We start from the raw sequence: 8,671 nt of genomic DNA on the forward strand, positions 1-8,671 counted from the left end.
GTCCCCAGCAACTCTCCTTCTGTTAAGGGGAAGGATGTCTGAGAGGAACTCTGCAGAGTCCTGTGGGCTTCACCCCCTGCTCCAGTGACTGGAAACTACAGCTCCCAGCAGCACCAGGGAGAGAAACCCAGGGCGGAGCTAAGCGGCATTCTGGGGCTTTAGGGGATAAAAGGGCGCCATTGCGTCTCTCACGCTCTCGCTGGGGAAATGGCTCCCTGGACCACGTGACTTGGGGCTTTCACTTAGCTTGTAACCAGAGCTCCAAGTCAGCCCAGCTGGTGAGATATTCCAGTTGCTTCCTTTCCTTTCCCCTTTTGTAAATAAACCCGTTATTGACCCTTTGGTGTGTGTCTGCAGCACAACTGAATTTTAGGCGTGAGGTGAGGCCCACAGACAGGCAGCCCAGCTCCCACTGGGGTGCCCTGTAACCAGCCCACAACCTGCAGCCCGGAGTCGGCGTAAGCCAGCGGGCTCTGCGGCCTGGCTCACCCCAACCCCTACCCGCCCGTGCCCTGCAAGTGCCCCTCGGACCTGTAGCCAACTCCCGTTCTGGAACAAACGCCTCCTAAGTATGCTCCAGCCTGATTACAGTGCCCAGCCGACAGGTGCTCAAATTAGGGGAGAAGAACAGTTGAAGAGTCAAAGATCTAAACTTCCATCTGAAGAAAATAAAGAAGGAAATTCTGTCAAATCCCAAAAGTAGAAGAAATGAAATTAGACACATAAGGAAATCAATCGAAGAGAGGTACTGATGCAATCCAAGGCTGGTTCGGAGGCGGTCAGAGAAGATGGCCCGTAGGACACGCCAGAGGCACATGTACGCGGAGGGCAGTGAGCCTGCGAGACTGCCGGGGTCAGCGCTTTCAGGTTCTAGAAACAAGCTGAGCTGCGGCCCTGGGGGGGGGGGGGCGCCTGGCGAGGCGAAGACCCCGCGAGGACAGCGGCTTCACAGAGAGCCCCCCTCCCCATCTGCGGCTCCAGGCAGTGACGGGAGTCTCTGCCCGGTCACGGAGGGCGTCTGCGTCCTCTGTGCGACGCCCTTAGTGGAGAGGAGCTCAAGCCGTGCCCTCAAGACGAAGAACTCGGGCTTTAAAGCGTCACTTCAGAAAGCCACAAGCGTGCACACACACAGATCAATGGGGTAGAGTCGCGCATCTAAAAATAAAGCTTCACATTTTCAGTCAATTGACTTTTAACAAGATGCTGAGACTAATCAATGGGGAACACAGACTTGTTAATAAGTGACGCCAAGATGGCTGGATTTCCACCTGCCAGGGAAGGACCTGTGCTCCTACCTAGTACCTGTGCCATTGTAAACTGAGAGTGCTCCAGAGCCCTAGAAGTGGAAGCTCAAGGGGAGAAATCCTATGAGAAAACAAGTCGAAGTCTACATGGTGGACACTCCTCAGCTATGTCAACAAAAGCTCAAAGAACAAAAGAAAAAGGCGATGATATGAATTCCATAAAAAGTTAAAACGTGTTTTAAATCAGATTTTATCGATGTGTCATTCATTTATGAACATGTTAAGGGAAAGGACGCCCTAAAGGAGCTCTGCAGAGTCTGTGGGCCCCACCCCTACTCCAGCTTTCTGGACCCCACCCCCTACTCCAGTGACTAGAAACTACAACTCCCAGCAGCACCAGGGAGAGGACTGTGAGGACCCAAGGGCGGAGCTAGCAGGAATTCCGGGACATTTGGGGGGTAAATAGGACACGATTGCAGCTCGCGCTCTCTTGCTCAGGAAGCAGCTCTCTGGACCGCGTGACTCGGTGTGTTCAGTCAGCCTAGCCCTAACGTTTTCCAGTTACTTTGTGTCCCGCTCTCTTTCCCTGAGTTGTTTCCTATTCCTCTCCCCTTTTGTAAATAAACCTGTTACTGACCCTTTTGCGTGTCCCTGCAGTGTAACTGAATTGGGAGCGCGGGTGAAGCCCACAGACAGGTGGCCCAGTTCACTCTGGGCTACCCTGTAACAAATATACATTTTTAAATTTACATTTCACATCTGAGGGAACCTTCCAGTAATTGTCTTTGACTCCCTGACTTCACCTCGCAGAACCCCCTCAGGTTCCATCCATGTTGTCACAAAAAGAATAATTTCATCTTTTTTAAGGCCAAGTAGTATTCCACCAAATCTACCTGCAGCACCCCAGTGATCTACTCATCCATTGGGGGCCTAGGTTGGTCGCCCGTCTTGTGTGTCCTCAAATGCTGCTGTGAAATCAGGCACGATGCACGCATGCCAGAAGTCTCTCCATGTTAGTGCTCTCGTCGTTTAAGACTTTTATCACTCCAAGCTCACCATTTTTCAAAGCACTTATCTGATAAGGGCTGAAAAACTTGAATTTTACTTGGGTCCTGAGAAACAGCGGTGAGCAGGAAGGCTCCCTGCCTTTTAGATTCCATGGACTGTTTTACCGGAAAGAACATCTCCCCAACACGACTAAGATACGGGTCCAGGTAACACCCCGGTGACCGACAGCCAGGTTGGGAGCAGCCCCGCAAACTTCTCACTCTGTGCCTCATACTGAGCTGCCGAGCTACTGGCCTGCTGACTGACGAAAGTTGAGATGGCTTCCCTCTTCCGGAAGGCTGTTTTCACTGGAACTCAGATAATGCTCTTTTGACAAGGGGCTGACTAGAGAGAAAACCATTTCAAGCTCACCTGTCAGCAAAACCTGCTCATCCCACGCTCATCACATCTGGTTCCTTCTGCTCTTGCTTACTCCTCCCTGTAAAGAAAACCCCTTCTGCTTGCGATTTTATGGTCACGGTGTTCTTCCCTTTTTTAATAGCTTCCTCCCCATGACTGAAATATAAATAGAGCCTTCCCTTACCAGTGTCCAGCTCTGCATCTCCTTCATTGGCAAGTATTCATATTTAAGATGTCCATACACTCCAATAGCAAACGATAAACAGCCCAGTCAGAAACAGTGGGCAGAGATGACCAGCCGTCTCTCCAGAGAAGGCACCTCATGATGGACAAGCCTAGAAAAGATGTTTGGCCTCATCACTCACTGGGGTACTACACATGGAAACCACAGCGAAGTCCTGTTTTATGTCCCTAGGTGAGTGGTATCAAAGTTAGGTCCTGTGAGTACCTGAGTTAGAATCCACCTTCGTCTCACAATTATTATTACTTAATCATAAAAAAAAGTTAGGTCCTAGCAAGTTTTGGGGAGGATGTGAAGAACCCAAACCCTCATGCACTGTGGACAGGAATGTAAAATAGTATCGTCACTTTGGATCGGTCCGGTATTTACTCAAAAAACTAGACATGGAGTTACCATATGGCTCGGAATTGAAAGCATATGTCCACATAATAGCACAAATGTTTATAGCAGCATTATTCATAATGGCTAGAAAAGGAAAGCAAGCCAAGTGTTCACGAGCTGACGGCGGATCATGTCAATATGGCGGATGCGACAAGGGCGCAGCTTAGCAGTACGCGACGACTGATCCGGCCACGTGCGCATCAGCCTGGAAAACTCCGCAGGCGGCAAGTGAAAGAAGGTCGCCGCAAAGGGCCGCGTCCCGTGGTCCGTGTGCACGGACTGGCGCATCTACAGGGACGGGAAGGTGAGTGAGGGCCGCCCGGGGCTTGGCGGGGGCTGTGTTGGGGTTTCTTTTGCGATGATGAAAATGTCGCGTTGGTACGGGGATGGCCGCGCAAGCTTTTGAAGATACTACAGGTGTTGAATTTTACACGTTACACGGTGGATTTTATAGTATGTGAATTATGAATCCATCAAGTATAAAACAAGGAAGGGAGGAGAAAGGAAAGAAATTGATGGACCGTGCGGACAAGAAGCAGAAGGGAGTGAGCGCGGCGATCTTCGGCCAGGTAGCCTTCGGAGGGGCGGACACCAGGAATACGTCCAGGTATCGAGGAAGGAGCCGTCTGAGCTGCCAGGGCGTCATTTTGACCATGCATGCCCCCAAGCTCTGCCGCGGCCGGCGCCAACGCTGGTAGGAGTGAAGGAAACAGGCGAGTCCACAGCCTCAGAGCTTTCTCCTACTGCCACCGTGCGCATCTGCACCTCATCCTGCCACGGGGAGGGCCCCGCGCCAGCGCCCATGCCAGCGCCCACGCCCGCGCCCACGCACCGAGCTGGCGGCGCGGCAGCGTCAGGGGCAGGCGCTTCTTCCTGGGCGCAGCTGGTGGTGCCTCGCAGGGCGGGCGCAGGCGACAGCACTTCCCGCCTCTGTGAAAATGACGATAGGACTTTTTCCATCTTTTGTAAAAGCAGTCAATTTTATTGATTGATTTTTTAATGTGGTGTTGATGAACTCAGATCGAGTGGGTGGAGTATGATCCTTCAAACAATTAAAACCCCAAGTCGGTCTGTTACTGTTTATCAGAGGGTCTTTTTAAAGATATCTACGTTCATGAGGAATACGTCTATAAATGTTCTTCCTAGTAGTCTTACCAAGTCCGCTGTCAAAGGCAGCCAGCCTTCAGGAAGAACAGAAAAGTGTGCCTGTCTGCTTTTTCTATTTTGGGGGGGAAGTTTACATAAGATTGGTGTTTTTGTCTTTAAATATTTGGGAGAATTCACCTGTGAAGCCCATTGTGGTGAGATCGTCTCTGTGGGAAGTTATCGAATAATTATTTCAATTATGGAATTGGCATAAGAACAGTAAGGAAAGCAAATTCTTTTCAATAGAAAGGTTCAGTCAGGTTGACATCATGTGGAACAGAATGAGTTTTAACCCCGACCTCACACCACGTTGAAAAGTCAATTCCAGATGCATAACTGGAATTGATTTAATACTGAAGTCAAAATCTTAGATTTTAGAGAAAACAAGATCATTATCTTCATAAACTTGAACTACGCAAAGAGCTTTAAAACAGAAGACAAAAAGCTGTAAACACGTAGGAAATATGTGGTGAAATGACATAATATTATGTTTAAGAACATCTGTTCAACAAAAGATACTATTAAAAGAGTGAAAAAACAGCCACAAAGTGGGATAATATATTCATGTTTTACAAAGAGTTCGATTCCAGAATCAATAACTAACTTTTGCAAGTCTATTAGAGAGATAGATAACCCGAAAGGGAAATAAGCAGAAACACCAGTTGGCGCCTCCAGACGAGAATGTGCCCACGTGACTGACCAGTGTGCCCAGCAGGCTTCAGGGCCTGCGGTACCCGAAAGGCAAGCTCAGAGCCCGTGCACTGCCACGCCTCTGGAGCAACACACCCTTGGAAACACCACAGAGCAAGGAGAACGTGGCAAGGCAGAGTTCTTTCAGCCTCATGTAACATGCCCATCTCTAGAAAAGTAAGTCAAAACGCATCATTTCACCCTCTTTTGTCAAATAACCTTGCGTGACCACATAGGAACACTGTCGGGACCTACAGAAATCGAGTGGACGGGATTCTTGTTGTCTGCAGTCTGTGGGCATCCACCGACTCACAAACACTGTAGCGCCGAGAGCAGCTGCATGCACTGCCGCCATCATTCATGCGGTGCTTGTTTGTAGCTGAGGTGGACGAGGGACGTGCCGCCATCTGCTGATGCTCCTCCATCTTGCTGCCACGCCACCATCTTGTTGATGTTCCACCATGTTGTCGATGTTCCGCCATCTTGTTGACTCTCCACCACCTTGTTAATACTTTTTCACATTCTCTTTTTACATTCTATCCAGTGTGACATTTTCAAGTGTGGGTGCCTCGGAGGGGGTGATGTGGCTATTGCAAATATCCACCATGTGTTGTAGAGAAGTGATCTCTAGTGTCTCTACATACAAGGCTGTGATGGGTCCTGTGGAGCAAATCTGTGTTGCAGAAGCTTCTTTTAGGCCTAAGTTTATAGCGCTGCTGACAGTAAGTTCCACATTGATGAGTCAACAGTATAAATTAAACAAGTTGTCTTTAAACAGAAACACATAAAACAAGGGGCGGTATTGATCAGTTGATGAGAATGTTTTGGCAAAGGGCTCACAGGAGCTTAATCCTGCTTTTCCCCTGAGAGGGATGGCTCAAATTTACTAATTCAGTGTTTATGGTGACTTGATAGAACCCAGCATCTGTGAATAACAAGAATTGACTGTACGTACTCTCTGGTCCAACAATTTTACTCCTAGTCATATACCCCCCCAAAGATAGATAGATTTGTTTCCCAAAAGACACATACACGAATGTTCATTGTAGCATTATTTGCAAAAGCCTCAACTTGAAAATTTCCCCAGGGATCATAAGCAATAAAACCATTTTGGTACATTCCCAATAAGAATGAATAAACTCTTATACCACACATAACAAGGACATATCTTACAAATAAAATGTTTAGTAAAAGCAGTCAGGCACTCAAGAGTATATGCTATATGATCCCATTTGCAGAAAGTTGGAAAATAGGGCCAACCTAATCTATGACGCTAGAAGTTTGGGAAGAGGCTCTGTGTGTGTGGGGAGGCTGTGACCGGAGGACGTGAGGGAGTTTCACTGGTGTGGAAAACGTTCTGGTTCATGATTGCAAGCTGGCTACATGGGGTGTCATTTTTAAAATTTATTAATGAGTAAATCAATAGTGGCAATGGAAATTTTCCTTCTTTGCGACAAGGAGAATTATGAGCACTTAGCTACAATCACTGCTCTGCTCCCCTGGGCTATTTTTACACTTCTCCAGCATGGATCGGGAGCAGTACCCCACCCCACCCCGGGGAGTACACTCACCGCCTGTTAATGCCTGGACTGGCCACTCAGGGTCTTTGGCTTCCCCAGCTCAGGGGGCTCCTGCAGGCGGCCCCCTGCGCGTTAAGCATGTTAATTACAGTGACGCACTCTCGCAGAGGCGGTGGATTTACGATTTGGCTCCGTGGGCTGGCAGAGTGGCCCAGGACATATGTTTAATCTTTCATAAGATCTGACAGCCCCGTGCGTAATTTCTCCTCGCTACTTTCCAGCACATTTTATGAGAAGGTACATTCGGCATTTTATTATGGGGACGCTTCAGTGCGTGATAAACGATACACTGGCAAGTATCCTTGACTTCTGCATGGCTTGAAAACGGGTTGGGAGCTGGTGATGGGACAGTGAGACCCACCCGGAGACCAGAGAAGACAAAGCCCGGAGATGTCTTCAGACCCTGTGGTGGCTCTGCTGGCACGTGAGTAGAAGCCGGAGACGGGTCTCTGCTGTGTCGCTCTCAGCGCCTACTTGGGCTGCAGGCGCCCCTTGGGCAGGAAGTTTCCTGTTGGGCTTGCAGGGCACTCCCAGGCCCTTGGACAGCATCCCATGCGCCTAAGAGCTCACCAGCTGCTCTGCCTCCCGGTTTCTGTGCAGCCACGCGTGAGCTCAGGGATCTCCGGCCTCAGTCCGATGGCTGCACTGTCCTGCAGGATGTCCACAGCGTTGTCCCTCTTTCCTGGTGACCTGTAAAGCTCTGACCCTCAGTGCCACTGGGCTCAGTCTTCCTGTGGTCTTGATTTCTTGCCCAACAAAGTGTTGCATAAAATCATTGGCCACTGTGTTTCCATCACGTTGCTTTAACTTTTGAAGATGTTGACTGGGGAACGTTAGAGGCCACAGCCTCCCCGGGGAGTAAAAGGAGGGACTTCAGAAATTCCTGAGCCAAACCCCAGGCGGGGGTCAGAGTGTGGAAAAACCTAAAGGCGAGAAGGCCTTTCCCTCACGTGCCGCACTGTGAGGATGGAAGCCAGCCCTTCCCAGCAGGCCCGTCACAGCTCCAGGCCACGCTGGCCACTTTGGAATTCGCGGCACATCAATATCCTGGCAGTGATTTGTGCCCTAATTTACAATGACAGGCATTAGCTACGCACACCCGAAGCATACGGCCATGTCTCCGAGTGTCGCAAGGTGCCAATTACTTTTGAAACTTCACCGCGCGGGAGCTTCATTGACGCTGAGATTCTGTGTCCAGAGGAATGAGGGCTTCTGGGGGAAGCTGACCTGCGACCCGGCCCGTCGTCCTTTGAGACGCAGGGGCTTGTCCACCGCCGTGGGGTGGGCTCCAGGCCATCTGCCCCTGCAGCCAGCTCAGTCCCAGAGGGAGCTGCCTGCCAGCTCCCTACAGCCTGCTGAACCCCTCTCAGGGTGTCAGACTCTGAGGTAGCCCGGGGATGGGGCCCGCATGTGGTTTCTAAGCTCTGGCCTGTTCATCTGCAGACTGTCCCTCCCCACCAGCCCCAGAGCTTAGGCTTCTCTCGGGGCCCTTTCGGGGGTGCAGATCCCCGCATGCTTGTCCTGCGGTCCCTGTTTCGGGCGCGCTGTGGTGGAGGAAGGTGGCGGCCGAGTTGGCGTTCCCCAGCCAGCGCTCTGCTCGGACGGGTCAGGCGGGCGTTAGGGGAAGGGCGCGGCTCAGCACCCAGCTCATCCGAGCGTCTGGGGTGATCAGGCTGGACGCTGGGCGGGAACCGCGTCCACAGGACCTGGCGGGCGAGTGCAGGGGCTGGCGGGGACCAGCTGCATGGGCAACTCGGGGCGGAGGGCCAAGCCGTGGGGTGCAGGGGAGGGAGCCTGCTGTCCGTGTGGGGGCAGGCACAGCGTCCCGGCCCCAGGGGCCCCTCAGGCTCACGCTGACATGTCTGCACACCTCCACCTCCTCTCGCCCTGACTCTGACATGGGCCTTCACTCTCCACCCACAGGCCCGGAAACGCAGCTCAGACGTGGCCGGGTCACAGCGGGGCCTCTCGGATCGGGTCCA

The sequence above is a fragment of the Condylura cristata genome, unplaced genomic scaffold (genome assembly GCF_000260355.1).
Source record: "Condylura cristata isolate star-nosed mole 26May11 unplaced genomic scaffold, ConCri1.0 scaffold00008, whole genome shotgun sequence".
Classification (NCBI taxonomy): Eukaryota; Metazoa; Chordata; class Mammalia; order Eulipotyphla; family Talpidae; genus Condylura; species Condylura cristata.